Source organism: Gallinula chloropus, assembly GCF_964237585.1.
Source record: "Gallinula chloropus genome assembly, chromosome: 11".
Lineage (NCBI taxonomy): Eukaryota > Metazoa > Chordata > Aves > Gruiformes > Rallidae > Gallinula > Gallinula chloropus.
The window spans coordinates 7,766,039-7,789,189 of record NC_140096.1 but is presented as its reverse complement, the minus strand read 5'-3'; positions in this window follow the sequence as shown (position 1 = coordinate 7,789,189).

Below are 23,151 nucleotides of genomic sequence, written 5' to 3'. Positions count from 1 at the left end.
GGAGCAAACAAGAGGAGCTGGTGATGCACACATGTCCACAGGGCTGTGAACTTCTCGGCCTCCCCCAGAGCGGTGGGATGGCTCCTATGACTGAAGTGTTGGGATAAAAGGATATAGACTTTTCAGGAAGGACAGGCAGGGAAGGTGAGGTGGGAGTTTCACCCTCAGTGTCAATGCCCAGCTGGAGTGACAGAGCTCCATCTGTGGATGGATGTGGAGCCAACTGAGAGCTTATGGGTCAGGATTAAAGACGGCGCAGTGACAAGGAGCATTATAGTGAGGGTCTGCTACATGCCACCCAACCAGGGAGGCCAATCAGATAAGGCTCTGTAGAGACAGATAAGAGCAACCACATGTTAACAAGCCCTGGTCCTCATGGACAACTTGAACCACCCTGACATCTGTTGGAGAGACTACACAGCAGGGCACAAGCAACACAGAAAGTTCCTGAAATGCATTGATCACAACTTCCTCCTGCAAATAACAGAGGAGCCAAGAAGGAGAGGTACCAAGCTGGAGAGGGACTGTGTATCAGGGAATGTAGTGATAGGACAAGGGGCAATGGCTTTAAATGGAAGGAGGGCAGATTTAGATCAGATGTGAGGAAGAAATCCTTCCCTGTGAGGGTGGTGAGGCCCTGATAGAGGTTGCCCAGAGAAGCTGTGGATGCCCCATGGTTCCCTGGCAGGGTTCAAGGCCAGACTGGATGGGGCTTTGGGCAGCCTGGGCTAGTGGAGGGTGTCCCTGCCCATGGGAGGGGGTCAAACTGGATGATCTTTGAGGTCCCTTCCAAACCAAACCAGACTGTGATTCTATGTAAATAACAACAGTATTTGGAATACACCCACCATTTGATACAGTGCAAATTCTCACCCAATGACCCCCACACACTCCAACTGTTGCAGAGCAGTGTTGCCCCTCCCTGACTAGCCCCTGCTTACACTGAGCATGATATCATACAGTACAGAATACCCTTTTAGCTAGTTTGCATTACCTGTCCTAGCTGTGCCCTTGCACCTTGTGAAAATTAATTCTATTCTACCCGAAACTTGGACATCTGTATTGCACTAAACAACGCAGTAGCATCATCTCTCTGTCACTGTACACAGTCTCTGAAGGACAATATGCACATGGTACATACACATCCTATAGCAGCCAGTGATGCCTTCAGGTCAGGGGTCCTTCCCTCACAACAGTTCTGCAGGACACCAACAGGGTCATTATTCCAAGTGTTTGAAAATAATTTCTAACATAGGTCTTGCTTTACAGACTGGAGAAGATTGTTCACTGTTCACCTGAGACTGAAATAGAGAAGTAAAAAACTAATAGCCCTGAAAGTCATTACTCTGGGAAGTTTAAAGAACTGACATGGATTCTACAGAGGTAGAAAGAAACTGTTAAGTGATTAAGAATTTTAAAGAACAAACTTCAGATGATGAATTCACTTTGGCAGGCTTCCAATTTTTGCTGTACTACTGCAATGATGACATACAGCTTGACACTGAGGGCATTGGTCTCTGAAGATTCCTATTATGTCATTAATATTCTTTTTTGAGCTTAAGGTAGGTTGTTGTAGGTCAGGTCATGCAAGACCAAGAGGTACTTACTTCCATCAGTGTAAGGTGGAGTATTATCACAAATACACTTCGCAGAAGAGGTAAGATAATTGGCCATAACATTTGAGATGACTGGCCATAACATTTTAATATTTAACCCCATGGCCCCTCTCCCAAGGGCCAGGCACCAAAGGAAGAAAACAGAACATCACATTAATCTTTGAATATCTGAGTAATATCCTCCTCCAAGGTCAGCCCTAGCTAAATCAATGACAATGAACACAGGCAACACCTTAGCCTAAGAAGTACTTGCAAAAGATGCAATGGAAGCAATATGGAATACTGAAGACAGACAAAGCACAAGGAGTCTAAGGGATGGGCACAGAAGCATAGCAGGGTGTACCAGTGAGAGAGTAAAGTCAGGGGAGTCAAACATCACAATGTGTCAGACTTCTCCATTTAAAAATTGCTCTGTTTTTCTTATGTTGCAAGTGAAACTTTGTGGAAGAAAAACCTGTTATTACTGTGTTTTAAACAGTTTATGTGACAACGTACCCAACACTTTTAAATCTAAATTTTTTTAAAGTTATTTTGCAGATATTAAATATATGGGTTTGAGAAATGGTTCTGGGGGGTTTCTTTTTGATGCTTTCCATGACAAAATTATTTTTCAAGTTACTTTAATAATAAGGTCCATGGAGAAAACTCACTAAAAACAACAGTATTGGCTTTACATCTTCTTTTTCTATTAGAAAAATCCCTGTACACTCCATCCCTAGTTCTGGGTATTAACATTTATTTAGACCAGTGAGCTCACATCCAGAATGAAAATTCTTTTTCCCAGTTATTCTGTACAGTTACTAAACCCACAGGAGTTTGGAGGTGGTTTTGCAGAAAAGTGAGTTTTTTGGATCCCCACAGCAACTGCAGACTGTGAGGTGTTAAAACTGCATTTCTAAACTCCTGTGAAACCTTGTCCCCAGGCAGCAACTGGCTGTCAGCAATCTGTACTGGTGGGCACACCGCACAACAATGATGATAAACTGGTTTCTGGCTCCTGTGGGCTGTTAACTTACACAAATGTTAGAAGCAAAGTGAGTAGTTTGAGGTAACAGAATCATTCATTAGGTGGGAAGACATGGCCAGTCATAAGCCTTCTCAAAAGCGGAAATTTCAGAGTTGATGAGGCTCATCTTACAGATTTCACAGATAAACTAAGCATTTTATGTAGGCAGGTTAGGAACGGAACACACAACGATGCCAACTTCACAGGAAATTCTCTTCCCAACCTTGTCATTATGGCTAGTGCTTCAAAATAGCCACCCTGACAGGAGGAGTCTCAGCATCACAACAGTTTGCAGTTACTCTATGAGTGTGTGTTCACTTCAAACTGTAAAAATAAGTAGGATTAAGTCTAACCCATTCTTCTGTACAATTCAAAAGGGGGGGGGGGGAGGGGTGTAATGAAAAAAATCTCATGGGCAGTAAGAAATCTACAAAAGAATCAAACCGAAGGGAGCAAATACCTTTTTGACATGGAAAAACTCACAACCAACACCAAAAGAAACCCCCATAATTAATTGCCATAAATTATGGTAGGCTAAACAGATCAAGAGATTAATAAATTTATGCTAGTCTTTTTGATTCTTCACTATTGTTTTCTAGATGCAAAAGTGAGAGATGCAGAAAAAACAAGTCAGAAGACCTGTGGCTAAAGTAATTAATGAAATCCCCAAGAAGGAAAGTAACCTAGAACATGGTATTACATGCACTACAGCCTTTTCTTTTCAAAACTGTGCAGAGTCCAAATTAAGGGATTATACACTGAAAAAGAACAGCTTCCACTTTCATACCTTTTGTTGCCTTTGGCACAGGAAGATGTAAACAGCAGAGAACTTCCCCTGGCTCATTCAGGTATCAGGTAGTAAAATAACCATAGAATAAAGCAGCAACAGAGCCACTCAACTTTCCACTCTGATTTTACGCAGCAGGTGCAATTCTACTGATGCCGTAAGAGACACGATCAATTCACCTTATCAAAGCCAAGGACAGGTACTGAATGTCAGAAGACGCTTTCATTATTCCTTCCTACAGGCACTGTTTTGCTGTCATTAGTCAAAATAATCAGAAGAAATCAGATGCTGGCTAAAGCATTATCTGCAGAATTTTAAATAAAGTAGATGTTCCTAAACATCACTCCCAGATGACTAATGTGTGTACCTGTTGAGACTTGCTCTCCCAACTACTAGATCACCTTCGCCAATTTACAGGATTTTTGGATTTCTTCTGTTCTTCAGGTCCCAGGACTCAAGAAAAATGCGACATTCACTCAAAGCAAAGTTTTAACTTGACAAAAATGCTGCTTTACACAGTGTATTTAAACCATGGAACTCATTATTTCAACATATCACTGAGATTAGAAACTCTAAAAGAACTAGAGAAAGATGGGGATCACCAGAACAGCAAGATTTAAAACTGTGAATGTTGAAAAATTTTTGAAAACATCATCTCCCAGGCTTCAAGGCCTCTTTGTCTACAGTTGTCCTAGAAAGAAGATGCTCTATCAGGTGAATCTCAGCAGATCTGTTCTGGTAATACCTACACGCTACCCTTGGGCCTTCTCAAAGGGAAGTGCAATATTAAGATGTAGCTCTCTACAGCACTGAAAACATGACACTCTGCTCAACAAGAACCACACTAAAACTAATGGCATACCTGTGAATGTTTCTGAGAACCTCTTTGGAATCAGAGCCTGATTTTTCAGATTGCAGCCTTTCCTTCAGTTTAGTTAGAGGAGCAGGGGCTGGAAGTTGGAGTGAAGACCTCTGTAGACAATTTTTTTTAGTGTGCCTAAACAAACTTGCATATTCAACAAGATGCAATCTCTTCATGCTCAACATCACAAACAGCAAAGTATGACAAACAGAAGATTCACCAACACTTTCCAAAGACATCAACACTAGCATGAAAAACATTTCTGCTAAAACCACACATGCTCTCTCGTGACAGGCACATGGTTCTAATGTTTATCAGATAAGCTGATGGCCCTTGGAGGCATGAATACATTGCAGAATACCACCATCATCAAACCTTTCACAATGCTTGTGTCACTTTTCCTATGATACAACAAACTATTATTTTCCAATCAAACGTTTCTTGAATATAATGCCTGCTTTAATTGCAGAAGTAGTTCTGCAGGTTGAGGAAAAAAAAAATCAAAATCAGAGCTGAAAGATAATAAGAATTCCTATTCATAACTTCTCCTTTGGCTCCTTTCAGTGTAATTAATAACATTATATGTTTTTGCATTATAATACAGAATATAATCATGCACAACACAAGCATGCACACAGAACAACAATAAAAAAGTCATATTATCATATCCAGGAGAGCCCTAAATCCAGCCTAGGTAGAAGCATTCAGAGAACATCAGGATGTAGAAGACACCTGGTAATGACAAGGCAAGATCTGGAAGCAGTAACTGCCCTCAAATATGTCAAAGGAAGCAAGCAGGTATAAGAACACAGGGGCTTTTCTGAGATGGAGTTATCATCAGCTCTTTGGGGGACTTCACACTAGTATTTCAGTGAACAACAAGAGAGTGAAATCAACCAGCTCTTCCATGAAGAGCATGAGGAGCTAAAAAGAAAAGCAAAGCAATTACTTTTTTCCAGAAACCCTTTGTCACACGCAGCCTGTGCTGCAAAACCTGCTTGCAGATAATCCTGTTACTGCCTTCTTACCCAAACCAAACAAAAGCTTTTCCAAATGTGCCACTTTTCCTTCCTTTCTCTGTCAAGAATTGTCTCTGTTTGAGGGAGAGGCCATGAGGAGCACAGAACTACTACCCAATGTCCCAGAACAGCAAAGGGCACCGCACAGCATCCAGAAGTATAAGAGTTGGGTAGCTGGTGGTGGATAAGTAAATGGCATTGTTCCAGGTACCGGTCTGAGACCTGAAGAAGCAGAGCTGTAATATTTATGACACGTAGATTAAGCAGTGTTTGATGAAACTGCAAATATCTGAGAGAAATAGTTTTGTTTAAAACAAATATACTCTCAGAGTCCAGTGGTTTGGGGATGCTTCTTAATGGATTTCTCTCTCTCCAGTAAAGGCAGCAAGGGAACGGTCATAGTATTTCTTCCCCCCACCCCCCTGAGTGATATTTGTTTAAATAACTGCCTGGTGAATAAAAAGCTGTGTTTGTCTTTTGTAAATAGATTTACTTAGAGAAAACAAAAGGAGTGGGACTGTTTAGTGATTTTTTTTTTTTGCTAGAGTTCTGTTTAATTAATGAAGGATAGCACAGCAACATGGGTTAAAGCTCTTCAGATCTTTAATGTGCTTTTTCACTGTATTTTATTGATTTAGAGCTTCCTGGAGACAAATTTGGAGCCATTATGGCAATACAGTCCCAAGTAAAGGCTTTATCATTAGCAAAGCACAGCACAGAAGCCATTCCCAACACATGAGATAGTCAAAAACAAGGACATGTGTTTTAAAACATGCATGGTTTCAGCAGTTTGGTTTTGCCCCTAATTCCCTGTCTAAAGCGACCTTGACCATACTTTTCCAACCAAACATGCAGGCCATCTCCTGAGCCCTGGAAAGACAGCTTAAGATGTATTTCATGTCATAAAAGTTATGGCAAAAAATACGGTTCAATTGTAAAAAATAGAGGAAATTATTCATAAATAAGGGAGGCGATATTTCCTCATCTTCTTTGGGGTCCATTTTTGACTTCGGCTTATACTCAGTTTGCCTTCCTTGAAATAATATAACATATGATCAATTAAAAAGCCCCTTTGCTCCAGGAAGGATTAAATCAGTATTGCACAATTCTCTGAAAAACTTCCTTTCGTTTCAGCAGCAATAAAGAGAATCATCTTGGCCTTATCACCATCACAATTTCCAAAGCTGAACTAAAGTTATGGCTTCTGATGTAATTTTATAGCTACTGTCAAAGAAACATAAATAAGATTAGCAAAATCGTGATCCCGAGTCCAGGGAGCAGCTTCAAAGCTTACCCTTTTCTGAGTTCATTTGTCAAAGCAGTGCAGCAGCAAGCTCTGTCCCCAAAGCTCACCTAAATATCCTCCCTGGAGCTCTGCTTCTCTCCCTGTCAGGTGAACGATTTGCAGTTATATCAAGAAACTTGTTTCCTCAACTAGTACAAGCTTTTACAATCCTCCTGCATTAGCTGCTGTTCCTCCAGCTAGGTCAGGCATCCAGATACAGCACCTAATTACAGGAACTAATTTATCTGTGACATCTCCTTACCTGGGGCCCAGATGAAAGCAGCTTGATCGGTACAAGAGGGGTTACAGAAACATAATGAGAGGTGGTTCAAACATCAGCACCAAAACCATGAGCTATAAAACAATGTAAAAGCCTTCCTCTCTTCCCTCCTAGCTACTGGTTGCCTGACATAATGTGTCTTCGTGACTGTATCAGAAATGATAGCTTGTAATTTTACAGCTCCTTCAAAGGCCTTTAAATTGCAGTGGCCTCGCCATGCAAGTTCAATGGAAACATTTGGGGAGAGCGCAGATGCTTCATGGTGCTGGGTTGGGGAGGAGGGGCAGGGTTGGAATAAAAACACAGCCCAAATTTTTTTTTTTTCACTAGGAGTGAGGAAAAAAATAAAAAAAATTTAAAAAAAAAAGAGATGTAACCAGAAGGTAGGAATTATAATGATTAATTATGGTTATAAAAAAATTAATCTACCTACAATAATCCATAGCACAAGTAAAATTTGGAAGGGATCTCAGGAGGTCATCTAGTCCAATCTCTTGCTCAAAGCTGGGTAAGAGCTGAATTCACCTCCAGATCAACGCCAAGCCCAGGGGAACAGCTCTCTGACCCCTTCCACACACACTCACAGTAAGAAAATCCATCCCAAACTGACTAAAGACATTTCACAACATTAGTTCCTTCACTTCTTTGTATAAGCTTATTTTGGCTACAATAATACAAAAATAATGGCATAAAAGAAACAGCTGGCGTGGAAATACAAATCTTAAACCAACATCCTAACTAGGTTTGTTTTCATTGAAATATTTCATGGAAACAAGACAGTATAAGCTCCAGGACTAAATGATGGTAGGTTTGTGCCTTGTGGTTGGACCCCCTGATGTGTAAACACATTGCTGACATTAGCAAAAGCTTTGTTGTGTTTGAGCTATTTGTATTTCTCTCATGTAAACTCTCAGAGGAACTCAAGGGCTACATATAGGATGAAATATTTCCCTTCTGGACACTACTTGGATTGCTTTCCTTTCACCAGCTATCAGCTTTCACAAGATCTGGAGGAATTCCATAAGCTGGATATTTATCGTTTGGGTTAAGAAGTTACCGGGTGAACACAGAGGGACGGACTGTGCCTGAATAAGATTTAATTGTCTTGGGAAATTAAGCTAAAGTAGATGTATGATTCACAAGGGCTTCTGAACTCAGGCCCACTGACAAGGTATGCAGAGCGCAGGAGTTCATTTTGTTATCTTTTTCAAAGGAGGAGGTCAGGGGGAGCTGAAACCCATCAACACTTCAAACATTTGTGATTTTTTGAGGGGTAAAGGCAGAGTAAATAATGCTCCCACAGATGAGAAGATCTACTGCCAGATGGACAATGGGACATGGTCTGGAATAAGTAGGTGGTGATAAGTCAGGTTTTTTTAGTCTTTAAAAAGATTTTAAATGAAGTTTGGTGAAATGTCCAAGTAAAATGCATCCTAAGACCATCTTTACCTCACTTAGCCTGCATCAAGTTAATTTGCTTTGCTAACCCCTGACAAGCACCCAACAGCCTTCAGAATCTGACAGCAGCCTTGCACAGCACAGAGGCAGAGCAGCAAGATACTATTATCACCTATGGCAATTTACACTGATCAAGATACGCTCAAAAAACCTACGGTTCATAATAATTCAGACTACAGTATCATTGATAGAGATCTCTCTTTTCCCAGCAAAATCAGAACCATGATAGGAACAGGAGACCTCAAGCATTGAGATGGAGAGGCTGGGGGAGAAACACAGCTCTCCTGCCAGCTGGCAAGTCAAGCAAGTAACCACCCAACTTTATCCTTTTGAGAAAGTACACTTGTAATTCAAGTATTTTCATGTAGGTGCACTGAAAATGCTTAGTTTCATGGCTTTCATGCATTTTATAGAAGATTACTCAGTTTGCTGGCTGGATGAGTTATAAGAAGTATCACACAACACCTTGGTACATAGAACGAGAGCCTACCTCTTTGGCATTGCTCCTTCTCTGCAAGGTTGGGCACCAGGAAGCTCAACCAGAAACAGACCCTAACTCAACTGCAAGAAAAGGCACAATGAGTAGGTGAAAATCAAAATCCTGTTTAAAAATCAAAACAGTCACTGAAATTGGGAGACAGCCAGAGGAGTCACATTTTCAATTGAGATTTTTTTTTTTTTAAGCCAGAAAATATATCAGGGAAGCTTTTCTTCTTCCTTCTCTATAACATTTATAAGTATAAAAATAGATAATATATAAAGAATATTAAATTATACTTTTAATTTTATAAAGATTTGCAAGGATGCTTCTAGTGCCTTGTGCATTGTCCCCTCTCAGAAAGCTCGTGCAAAGCTGAGCTTTGCTCTCTGCCTCTGTCCCAGGCACAAATGTGCCTCAAACAAGAAGTATTTACTCATTCAATTTTCACAAGCCTAAATCATTGTGGGACTACTAGCTCCCCCAGGATCCCACCAGGTAACACCATACTTAGTCCAGGATGCTTAGCATGGACACTATTGCACACCTTGTTTGACACAGATTATTCTGTCCCACAGGAAAAAGAGAAGCCTCAAACTAACAAAACAACATCACTTTAGACAGGTTTAATTAATGCTGCATGCATTGGTCTTCCCCAAGACACATAAATGCTGAACTGTGGGTAACAGCAGTGACACAACCTAAACCATCTGTTGCTTCCAAACACATTGTGTACTTTCATTTTCATAAATATAAGACAATCCATAGGATCATTGCAACTTTGTCATTTGTGAAAGCAGAAAAAAACCCAAAACATATTTGACAAAAGCAGCACGTTTGCACCTGTGGATGGACTCAGAGAGAACATAGTCTAAACCAGACAGAATCTTCCTGGGCTTTCTCCAGCTGTGTCCTTGCTGAACTGGCCTCCCCGCACTGATGCACTCTGAAAAGAGCAGTTCTCTACTCCAAAGGAAGTAAAAAGGAAAAAAAAAAAAAAAAACAAAAACAAAAATCCACAAACATACAGCCCCAAAAACCCAAACCAAAATGCCACAGTGTCGCTGCAAGATCTGTTTGCTGAGCAGTTTGATACTGGTGCCTGTTTTGACAGCACTTGGAACACAAGAAGGTTATGCAAAGCAGCAGTCCCAGGGCAGCCACGAATCCCTTTCAGGCCCAGAAAAGGAACAGAATTGCAGAGCTCTCTATCCCCCTGGGACGCCTCTGCTTCACACCTGAGCTTCTAGAGGCTTAATCCATGCAGCAGAACAGCACTACACTTCTAGTTGAGACAGTGCCATTGTCAAAAAGCCCCCATTATGCCTGATTAACCTGTAGCGATAGATTCTCTCCCCGGTACTAATCTGGTATAGAGCTGATGATTAAATCCTCATTTGTAAGGCAGACCACATCTCCTGCATAAAGAGATCGCTGCTAGATAGCTATACCACACACCCAGTTAATTATGATTTTTATAATTTGGGCTCCTAATGGTTTCTTAGTCAGAGAGAAGTTATGGAAAAGCTTCAGTACATAAATACTGCATAGATTTTCATAATTTAAGTAAAAAAAAATTGGTTGGCGTTCTAAAAGCTGACAAACTGCATGTTACAGTAGTTAGAAAGAGTGGAGAGTTTATGTACAATCTGCATGGAAGCGCGTATTGCTCCTATCCACTTCCTACAAACTGGCAATCACAGATGGTCTCATAAGAGACACGGAACAGAAAATAGATCTTTGCGTTTGGAATGTGCGAGTTCTACATCTACATTAAGATATTTGTAATTCACAGCATGACATTCTATGGAAGATGACATGGTAGAGCGTGTTGTACATTTTAACATACTTACATAATGAGCAATTATGTTGAATGTATTAAAAATAGAACTTTCTGTAGGTTGAAAAAAAATTTCCACAATTAGTGATCATTTTCCTTTCTAGAAAATCTGATACCTTGGATGGCTTACGTGACTTTTTTTGATACATTGATGCTCAGCATTTTTCACACAACAAATACTGAAAGCACAACAGTTTTGGTTTAGAAATCAAATAATATAATGAAATACTGATAAAGCTCGACAAAAGCCTTTTTACAATGACAGTGCATAGTTTTATTTTTCCCAATCATCTCAAAAATGCTGATTTTATTTTGTTGTCAGGAACGAAAGATAAGGGCCTACTCCTTGTCTGGCAGCAAAACCAAAATGGGAATGCAAACTCCACTACTCATGGAACACCACTGTGGTAGAGAGACAGAGATGGCCTGAAGAAAAAGAGGAGCTACTCAGGTGTATGAAGGAACTGACAGGTTGGGGCATCAGTTCCCTGATCCTTCTGATTTCCTGTCACATACTGCAAGAGGCCCAACAATTACAGCAATATACAGCAACAATGCCCCACTTTAGAATAATAATTTGAGATGTTCATTAATTCTAAAGCTGTTCTCCCAGACTCCAGGCCATCTGCATGCTGTAGCCAAGCAGAAGAATGAGGAAAGGTGTGATTTTGTTGATGGAAGTGAAAAAGCCATGATTAACTTTGTTATTCTTTGGTATTAATCATTCCACCTCCAAAAGCCTTACCCCACCACGTGCCTCAAGGATGGAGAACTGCATGGAAAGTTTGTAATTAATCCAAACCAATGTCAGGTGGAGTCAAAGTGACCTTATTCCAATCAGTGAGAAATGCAATAAAAAGTCACCTGCATTTGCAGTCATTTACTTGCACTATAAATCATTCAGTCAATAATGATTCATAACAAACAGAGCTTATTTTAGTTTTGTTACTTACAGCTTCAGCTTGTAAACTCCAGTGCATATCCAGGTTTCTGTGCTGGACCTGCTGCTGTGTGCTTCCCTGTCCTCTGCGTTAGGCTCCTTGGATACACCTGTAATTCCCACTGCCAGATTTTTGACCTTCCTGCCCAGCTGATCATTGCAGATATTAGTGCGTTGTTTGTGTTATTTAAAACATATTAAAGCATCTTTGCTGCTTCTGTTTCCATGTGTCAGTGGTATTTATGAGCAATAATACTTTAATTTTTTTCTTAACTGCACAAGTGAGTGCAGTGACTGGCGAGGACCTTACAGGACAGGACCTACAACCTGCACCAAAAGCTGGAATGATACCCAGACATCTTATTTCCATGCCATGGTAGATATCAACCATCCCAGAAAGCTTGCTGCTCAACCAAGCCTGGACCCTACTTTTTTCAGGAGCGGAAGCACTGTGAACCATTCTGGACTTCTCTGTGCTGAGGAGCTGCTAAGTTACACAGCCAAAAGTCATTTATCATTCCTTCAGGTCAGAAGACTTCTTGGCAAACAGGATTTATCCCATGAGTCACTATTTGGCCCTCTGTGCTCTAGAAAAATCAATTATGAGCTCAGATTGCCTTTCTTGCATGACTCCCAAGCAGGAAGGAAAGCATCTTGGATGTCCTTCTAGAGCAAGAAAGAGAAAACTACAGCAGCAGCAGACACCTCTTTCATCTTTCCCTTTCTATCTAGTCCTTCAGTACCAAAGTGCAAAGAGCACTGATACCTTGTTAAGCATACTCCATCCATTTACTGGCAGTGCCTCCTTAACACTGGTGATTACCCCAGGAGTGGCCACTTTTGCCTGGGAAGTAAGGAGGAGTGAGGCACCTCTAAATAGTCCCAATGAGTAACACTTGGGCAGCATACTGGAAGTACTTTAGGGATAGTCAACAGAGGTAGGAAATCTTTTATTTAAAGTTGAGTACATTCCTCAAACCATTGAAAAACATCAAGAAACAACAAAGGTCCCGCACAACCAGGCTTTCATTTCCCCTCCCCAACAGAGATGCATACAGAAGTCACACACGAAAAAGTTTTCCCAATTAGGCACCAGTAACATCACTGAGGATTCTTCAGCAAAAGTCTTCATAGCTACATTCACACTTGTAAACATAAAATGCATTTTATTAAGTTTAACAAACTAACTTGGCACAGGCACATTGAGTGACTCATTTCACAAGCACTTCACATTTATTTCTCAACAAAACAAATCCTGAAGTAGAAAAGCTGCTTCTATAGTAGGCATTAATAGATTTAGCATGATACTTGTTCCTCCCTGCTTTGTCTCCTTGGTTTTACTTCTTTTTTTCCACACCAATGGAAACAAATGACATACCAAGGCAAAAAGTTGGTACCAGTTTAAACCTCAGCTTGAAGCACTCTGGACTTTTCAGCAAAACTACCAGTTGTTTAAAGATTTTTCCCTATATCCCTCTGTCCTGAATCCCCACCAATCTCCCTGAATACTTTGTTGGCTACAACTCCAGAGACCTGTGGATTTTCATAGATTGAAAACAGACACCACATATTGTATTACCTTATCATATGAAACAATTGGGAGGTGATGCAAAGGGCCCTTCACCCATCCCTACTGCCTGAAGGCAGGGGTTGAAGTGTCCCCACATGGACAGAAGATTGACGATTACAGATACTTAAACCTGATTTCTCTGCTAAGTGTTTCAGCCCAGGGAAGCTGAACAGTCAGTAGATACAAAGTTCCATGTTTGATTTGATAAGGGATAGCAGAGCATCACATTAAATAATCAGCTTCCTAGTATAGTAGCAGCCTGACAACATGACATTTGGGCTGCAGACTAGGCACCAGCTTCGGCTGCTGGGTTTTATGTATGCGCATTTTAAACTGTGGCTGCCTGGGGGCTGCATTCAGGACTAGCAACAGGTGGGTTCTGTGGATCAGTCAGCACTCCCTGCAGCAGGCACTGCTCGTCTGAGTCCTGCTTCCACACCCCGTGGAGGCTGAGGCCATGACACAGCTCACCCACCACCCGCTTCCCTTCCACCTGCAATAGAAGTCACATAACCCAGCTCCCAGGGGAGACTGAAGCTCATCTGCCTCATTCACCTTTAACTGCATTCTGAGGTTGAAGCATTTTTATTTATAGCTCAGCCTTTACATGTTTTTAAACCTAATTTATCCTGAAAAAAAATATTTTTTATATATATATATATATTTTATATGGGAGATTTTTCAAGGTTTTGAGACTTAACAGTGCAGTAATGCACTGTGACATATCAAAGCATTAGGACAGGCTGTCCAAGGGGTTGTGGAGTCTCTTTCTCTGGAAATATTCAAGACCCATCTGGACACTGACCTGTGCGACCTGTCCTAGGGAACCTGCTTTGGCAGGGGGGTTGGACCCGATTATCTCTTGAGATCCCTTCCAGCCCCCACCATTCTGTGATTATGTAACAGTAAGTTCAAGTCTTACCTGAATTTGTACAGAAATGTTCCTACCTCCCTTCTGAAAGGGCTTTTAGTCTGTTGATAAACCAGTCTGTATTTGGGAATAATTAGGAGTTAACTGCAAATGTGGATGAATAGATTAAGATGATGGTAGAGGTTCTTTTAAAAATCTAGACAGCTTTTAGAAAAGGGAAGTTTCTTTTAAGAACAGAGACATACAATAACTCTGATGCAAATTCACTCATCCAGAGGCAAATAAAATTTCTCTTCGTTCAACATAATTTCAATTTACCCTTCAGAATATCAAAAGGCTCCTTTCAGGTGCATGGCTGCATGTTAGCAAAAAGACTAATTTTGGCACTAAATTCAAAATGCTTTCCATACAATTGGGAAACAGGAAAAGAGGTGACTTAAATATAAAAATCACCAGAACCAAATGAGATTTGAGTGACCTCTTCAATTAAACTGAAACAGGAACACTCTTAGCCATTGATTTTTCTCCTTCGGGACTCAGCACCATGAAATCAAGAGAACAAGTCATTTCAGAGAGATGGGACCATTCCTCTATCCAAAGCATCGTTTTCCCTGGCTGTTGTTTGACAGCATGCTGCCAAGGAATTCACTGCAAACATCTATACAGCTGCAGATTTCCAATAGGAAACACAGATGGAGCTGAAGCAGGCAAAGCAAAAAAAGCCCCTACAAACTCACTGCACATCTGACATTGAACTGCTGGGGAATTTGTGCAACCACCTACCCTGATGCTGTGATACATCAGCTACTGACACTGGCATAGGGGAGCAGAGAGGGCCTCAAACATTTGAGTTAGTCAGATTTGCTGCTCTTTGGAGTCTAATCTAGGTTAACCCTGCTCAAGAAGTCCCTGCACATTCAGGCTGCTGAATCCTAGTGTAAGACTTCTTGCCACTGGAATCACCACAGAAAACTGGGAACCAGACTGATTCAACCTCCCTGTAGGAGCTTCGAAGCAGGAGAGGAAAATCTGTCAAGTCATTTCAAATGCTAGGACGAGTTTTGATTTGGTTTTCATCATTAACAATGCAGCTTGGAAACAGTTACCAAGGAGTGAAGCATGCATTAATAGAAGGAATTACACCTCCTTTTTTGCATTTAAAGCTTTTCTTCTTAAAAAACAAATCAGAAAACTTTTAGGACTGAGGCCCTCTTGTGCTCCCCACACCCTTATGATCTCTCTCAAGAGCTGTACATCAGATTGAATCTTTTTTTTTATTCCACTGATTCTCCCATAAACCATATCCTGAACAACCTCTGCAAAGCCCAAACAATATGAAGATGCTTTCTGTGGCATCCTATGTTTTATACAAGGCTGATGTCCTATGACAAGCACAAAGCCAGCATAAAGTATTGACTACAAAGTAGTACTGGATAGTTATCATTTTTAAGGTAAAATTTTATACAATAGTAAGATTAAAAAATCATCTTAAAGCTATTCCAAATGCAGAGAGAGAAAGTATACAAACATCACTGGCTTCTAGACAAAGCTGGTAAATTCTTTTCTGAGACCAATTATGAGATTCCAAATGATTTCTCAATCAGAATAAAGTGTTAAAGATCCTGTATTTCCTACAGGGGCAAAATTCTGAACATTAGTTTTATTGGGTCTGGCTAAGGTGGAGTTACTTTTCCCCCAGCAGCCCTCCTGGTGCTGTGCTGTGTTTTGGTAGCCAGCACGGTGTTGGTAACACACTGGTGTTTTGGGTACTGCTAAGCCATACTGTCACCATCACAGCTGTCTCTCCAATGTTTCTCCCTCACTCAGCAGTAGGCTGGGGATGGGCAAGATCCTGGGACAGGACACAGCCAGGACAGCTGACCCCAACTGACGAACGGGATATTCCATATGGTGACTGCTCAGCCACAAGCAGCTGAGGGATAACAGGGAGGAAGGGGACATTCATTTGTTTACATTTGTCTTCTGGTGTAACCGCTACACATACTGAAGCCCTGATTCCTGGGAAGTGGGCAGAGGTCACCTGCTGATGGAAAGTAGGGAACAATCTTTTGATACTGCTTTGCTTCGGTGCATGGCCTTGTCCTTTTGCTGTGTTAAGCTGCTGTTATCTTGACCTATGGGTTTAGGGCTGGTTGTTCCATTTCATTTTTCTCCCCTCCCTGTCCTGCTGAGAAGGGCAGCAATAGAGCAGCTTGGTAGACATGTGGCACAGAGCTGAGGTTAAACCACCATATTATTCTTCTGGAAACTGCAGGTGCTTTTCCAAGAAATTCAAGCAGTTTGCTTCTCCCAGGAAGACATGCATTCTTCATCTCCCAGTTCTGCTGTCTCCAGAGCTCTAACTACATTTGGCTTGGTCAGGGTCAGAACCACAGCTGTCTCAGCGGTGACCCACAAACCACCAGACAAGCTGAAGTAAGTCTACCAGGGTTTCATGAGAAGTTCATGTAAGGAAAAGAATTTTTCTGCAAAAGACCTTTAGACCTTTTAGACAGGGACAGTCTTTTAACAAAAATAATTTTAAAGAAAAAAAATATTTAAAGCATTTTGCTGAGAAACTCCAGATCCGTGTTTTCAAATCTGCTAACTGAAAAGTTCTCTGGAATTTCTGAAATACTCCAGAACTGAAAATTCTGTAAAGGCAGCCACCAACCGAGAACATGCCCAGTTCTACCGAATACTGGGGTCCTGGCAAGGAATGCCAGGGCTGCTTTTTTGATCAAAAACTACTAAGATTTCTCCAGAAAAGCTTTCATCCATCAGATTCCATTTAGGAAGAACAGTCGATCAATCCCTTCTCTAACGGAATCTGACATTAAATGCTTTTTAATGTTAATATTTCTTTTCTACTTCTGGAGAAGTGAATCAGGAAAACTTCATGTTTTCCATACATTTTTTTCCAGCCTGCATTAACAGGTAAGAAACATCACTCTAGAAATGGAAATACTTTCATATCTCTGCCCAACCAGCAATCAAAAAGTGGTAACTAGTGGTGGAAAACCCATAAACATGCTTATTTCTAGCCCTATGGCTCAGATGTAATTTAATATCCATGCAAATTAAAGTCTCACTGCAGGCCTGGATCAGTTGTCAAGTTGAATACTATCTTATCTTGTGATAGTGGTGTAAATTGGAGTTTCTTAGAGAAACAAACTTAGTTGGATTTGACTATCAAGATTTCTTGTGGGACAGGGCTCCTTGTGCAATGCAATCAAAAAGGGACTGCCATGTCTAGTGGCAATAAAATTGCCTGAACTTTGAAATTCAGACCTAGGTGACATAGCCCAGCAACTTCCTCAAGCTTTCTGGGAAACAGAGGATGGATTTTTTTCCTCTTGTGAAAATAAAACTAAAAAAAGAATAGCCCTTCAGTTTCGAGTTACATAACTTCTAGGAAACAGCTTTTAGCTGAATAAGGCTTAATTAAACACCACATTCTAAACTAATCTAAAACCTGAGGGCTATTATTTAATAAGAAAAAGGTTTCACCTCCTGAAGAAATCACTGCTATGCTTTTTGGCTGACAGAAATTTTGAGCAATGAACACTCTAAAAGGGTTGAGGATTTTTAGTTCTTCAAGAGGAGGTAAGTAAGAGGCCACAGGGTGGGGAAAATCAAGTCCAAAGTGCATCATGGCTGCATTTGGCATGATAATTCTTAGCAACTTTCACAATCCAGGTGGAGAAAAAGTGTTCCCAGAATGGTTACAAAGCAACAGAGCTGCAGACAAACAGGACCTGAACCCCCGCACTGCTGACCATATTCCACCTTTCTACACATTTATCTCATTGGAGAGCATCTGCCCCCTCTTCCATCGGGGGTGGTGTTGCTGGCACAGCAGTCAGTCACCCTTATGCTGCTGGGCATCTTCCAGCACTGAATTACAGGGCCAGCTAACCCAGGAAAGGTTTCACACGAGCATCTGCAGCACAGCACAGATGTGTAAGGATTTGTGCCATCACAGAGCCCCTCACATTTTGCAGGGGCTGCTTGCAGACTGGGGTAGGGTCTGCTCCAGTTCACCCAGCTGCTGCTGCATCACCACTGTGTGTCAATCACAGCATGCAGGAGATGTGATCACCGACTGGGGACGCTTCCTGCATCTGCCATGGCACAGGAGGCGCCCCCAACCTTTCAGTCCAATAAATTCCAGTTTGCCCCAAACAAAAAGGAGCAAGAGCAGAAGAGAATCACGGCCAGACTTTTCTCTTTACCATTACTCTGTTTGGTTTTATATCCCTGTTGTTTTCTTATCCTCATTTATTTTTTCACTTCACTCCAGCGCTTTGAATACCCCTCTATCTATTTATCCCCTGTGTCCTCAGTGTTTCTCAACGGGAACACATTTGTGTTCTTTGCCTTGTTCTTTAGGAGTAAGAGTTCCTGCTCTCACTCACTACACCAAAATTGCACTCTTAGCTTTAATCAATAAGGCTGTTTGTCTTGAAGCCCTGGCACATTTTCAGGACAGGTCCGTATGAAGAGTAGAAAATATTCCTTGGTTGTCCTTGAGATACTGTGTTCTCAGGCACTACTCCTCTTACAACACTTCGCATTCCAGCTTTCCCTTGCTGCAAACTGAAGAAAGCAACAAATAATCTTTCTCAGGCAAGAGACAGTTGTTTGGATTTGAGAAGTAAATATTTGTATGTGGCAGGCTTTCATCCCCAGCACAAACATCTCGTAGGGATTTTTGTCTGAGCTCATTTCCACAGTCCTTTCCCCTCTCCCCCTGTAAATCTGGTTCAATCCCAGAGGCATCTCTATGTTTCTTTCACCAAAAACAGTAACTGCCCTTTCCAACTTGGAAGAATTTAAAGGGAATAGTTTGATGAAGCCAAGAAACAATTTTGGCTAGGATCTTTTCCAGAGGCAGGGCTCTCCTCTACTAAAAGGGGATTCCAACCACCAGAACGTGCAGCTCCCTGTGCATGGGTGACAATTCGTGGCAGCAACAGGATTTTCTTCTTCCTCCTTATTCTTGCTGTAAGAAATTATAGCCACTGGTATTCTGTGTCAGGAGGAAGCATGCACATCTTTTGAAATACAGAGTTCAGAGCCCATCTGCAACTTGATTTTGAGTTTTGGTCCTTTTCAAAGGGGAGCAGTTGTCTTTATTGTTTATAAAGATCTTACCTAATGAAAAGTCATAGAAAAAAAGTTGTACATGTGACTCATTGTACCTCCTTGTGCAACACCACAGTTGCTGAAAGGCATAAACATATCTCCAGAGGCTAATTTATCCCATCCTCTAGTGGATGTATATGATGAAAAGAGGACTGAATCCAATGGGGATTTACTGTCCGGAGTTTTGTGGGTGCAACAACGTATTATGCAGCAATGATTCCAATAGAAACTTACTGTCTAGACTTTTGTAGACACCAGTAACATGTTTTCCAGCAATGGTATTGTGGAATGTGTATACTGGCACATTGTAAGCTTTCTAGCAGGACTATCTCCAAGGACAAGAAAACTCAAGGCTACAAGGGGCCCCAAGACTAACCATGCAGCTCTGATAACCAAGAGGAAGATAAGGGCTGCAGTTCACAGCAAAAACACAGTGATGAAGATGAGTGGATGAAGTGAACTACCAACCAGGGTCCTTGAAGATTACCTAAAGACTGTAAAACACATGTGGGAAAGGGTGAAAACCTATGATAATTACTTTCCCAAGAATTAGTTAATATGTTAATCATTTCTCTGAAAGGTCAGGAATGTGTGTGTACAACCTGTGTATAAGCTGCACAACTAACTTGTATGGCACACACATCAGGAGTAGTGATCCCCTCTGTGCCCAGTGCTGCAATAAAGGATACCTGCTTAACAGTCACCAAGGCTACTGAGTTTTGGGTTCAGCTTTTCATGGCATCACTTGGAAAAAAAAAAAAAAAAAAAAGCAAACAAACAACCAAAAGCAAAAGCAAAACCAAAACTGTAATGAGATTAATTCAAATTGTTTCTCTGAAGGGATCCAGAATATACACACTTCACTTCTAAACGTCTAAGAGGAGATGAAGTTCACCCAGCAAATATTTTTAAACTATTCCTGGGCACTGCAAGCATCTAAGCCAAGCCATACTAAAGGAAGAAGGTTTCCAAATTGTGGGAAAAGTCTTCAATGTCTGTGTAATAACTCAAGACATCACACAAACCTAGTAACTCTGGCTGCAGAAGGGAGAACCAAGAGTGTGATCGTGTTCTTCAGTCAAGTCACTCCAGTGCTCCAGATAATAGCACCTTTTACTGTATACCAGTTATAAGAAACCTGAACATGAAAGAAGAGTGATTATCAGCATGACTATTTACTGGCAGATACAAAAACCATCAAGAATGGAGTAAAAAAAGAAAAATTAGATTCTCATTTTAGAGGCAATCAGGATTATTACTTGATGTATTTATTGCTACTTCCTCCTTTCTGATTACTGCTGCTAAAGCATCACAAATTGCAGGTTGCTCCATCACGGTATTTGCTGCAAGATAAATGGCTAGAACTTTGGAAACAGGCTTTCCTCTGCAACACGTTCCTAGGAAGGCTTTGCATCTGAATCTACACTGAAATGTAGGTCCAAAAGGACAGCGTCAAAAGCAAAAACAAGTGGGCAGAGACTCAAAGATAAAGACAGAACCAGCCCCAAGAGCAGGATGCCAGCATCCTTCCAACCAGCATGAAATCAGAGCTCTGCAGGATACGCAGAAACAGGAAGCTGCATTCTACACCAGCTCGTGACAAACTTCCCATTACACCATATTTTGGCTCCATTTTCCTAGAAGCAACAGCAGTCTCTTCTTTCCTGTAGCATGCATGAAGCAGAGCACGGCTCAATATATCTCTGCAGACTCCAGACTGAAAGATTTCCAGGGTCCACAGTTCTCCCGTTGACTCTGTCGTGCTTTGAAATCCAGGCTGCAGCTCCAAAATCAGCTGCCAGCTTCACAGAGGAGTTCATAGGTTTCTCCTCAGAACTACTACAGACAGAATTTCCTTTGACAGGACCAGGTTATTGCAAGGTACCAACACCACAGACCATAAGGTGACTGCCAACAAGATCTCAGGAATTAAGATGGGGTCCCTGGCAGAAACAGCTGTATAACATGCTGTAGTCTACCATAAAGCTACCACAGCTCTTCCAACATTCTTCACTTCCTCTATATTTGAATATTTCGCATATATTTGCATGTCATTATTTCCCTCTTTTATAGCAGGAGAAGCCCTTAAACCTGTGTTTGGGTTTATATCGATCACATAAAGCACATCATTTAACAACAAAACAGGCAATAGAGCTCTTGATACGTATTTGGGAGTGAAAAGATACAGAGATGCTTTTCACATACAGGGAGGCACTTTAAAGCAAGCACTTTGAGCATTAGTCCCACATACAACACAAGCACGTGTCTGAGCATTAGTCCCATACTATGTCAAATGTTGAATTTACTGTAAAGAAACAAATGCAATGTCTGATAAGCAGCACTTTTTCCAGCGAGGCACTACTCTAACTACAGTTAAAGAGCTTAACATTTGGCAAAATATAATTAATCAGATGCAAAAGAGGTCTTAACTAACTGCATAATGGGTCCTGCTGTTATTTCCCTCCCCTTTTGCTGTCCCAATAAATTGTCCTTATCTCAATCTATGTGTTTTATCTCTTTGCCCCGATTCTCTTCCCCATCCCACTCTGTGGAGGAGGTGAGCAAGCAGCTGCAAGGTGCTCAGCTGACAGCTAGGGCTAAACCACAACAATCCTTTTTGGTGCCCAATGTGGGACACAAAGGGTAAAGATGATAGATCTGACTGGAGAAAGTTAAAAAAAAGTCATTAGAAGCATTTGTAATATGAACCATTAACAATACACTTCGTTACTTTAAGATAAACAAAAAGAAAAGCCAAGCTATAATGTAATACCTGATTCACATACTCAGATTGCTTGAAAATTAAAGCCTGCTACAACGTAAAGTGCAATTCTTCACTTCCAAAACTTCTGTAGGCCAGGTCTGGCATTGAACTAAGAGAGCTGCACACCAGTGCCTGGTTTTGCTGACTATAAAGCTGGCATTTATACATTTCACTCCAAAACGTTAGTTCAGATAGAAATGGCTGAAGCCTGGTCCTTCTGAATTCACGAGCCTTCGACATCACATGTAGCATCTACCATCTGCTATTAAATACTGTGAACATGGGTGTTGAACATTAATCTTACTGCTTTTTTTCCTTCTCCTTCTGTCAAAATTAAGTACTTTGACCCTACAGTGCTCAGAAACAGAGCAGAAGATTTAAATTAACTCTGACTCTCAATTCACCAAGTTTTAAACAATCTGGCACCTTGTAGTAACTGAAAGACCAATTACTGAGGTGGCAGTCTGTCAGCTGGCAGAAAGTGATTTCTCTAAACTGGATCCTGTCTGCAAGAATCGATCGCACCCCATTTTATAGCACACTGCCCCTCCTCCTTCTAGGATGTCAGGAACTCCCACATCTTCCAGCTACACAAGTGTTTATTCTTTCTTTGGCTTTATTTGTCCATCTGCATCACTGACGCGCCTTGGCCTGACAGTGACATTCACGTGGCTGGTGAACAGAGGGGAAGAACTGGTTTACATTTCAAATAGCATCTGCTTTTCTGGCAATGAAGAGCCATGGCTTAACTTCCACACAGGGCTTTTCCCTGCCTTGGGGTAAAATAGTTCATACACCACCTGTCTACACGTTGCATGCACTTTTCTGTTCACTCATATTTTCTTACTGCAAAAAAACCCTGCAATCAGATTTCTTGATAGCAAACAGTCTACTTGGGGCCTTATCCATCCTCTTAATCAGCAGGACAGGAGCCTGCTCCATGCTGGAAGATGTTTTGCCATGCCAACCCAATCTAGTGTTTGTGGTGACAGCCATGGTATGTCATCTACAGCATAATATTGTGTCCACATGGCTTTGTGGTACAAGGAATGCCTATGGGATTTATAATGGCATGCTTTGTCAGAATCAAATCAGCAAAAACACAGAATATGATTAAATGGTTTGGAGGTTTACAATAAACCATAGCTTTTCCAAAATTCAATGCCACAAAACACTAGGAAGGACTGTTAAACACATTCCTGTGTTTTGGGTTTTTTTTCCTATATG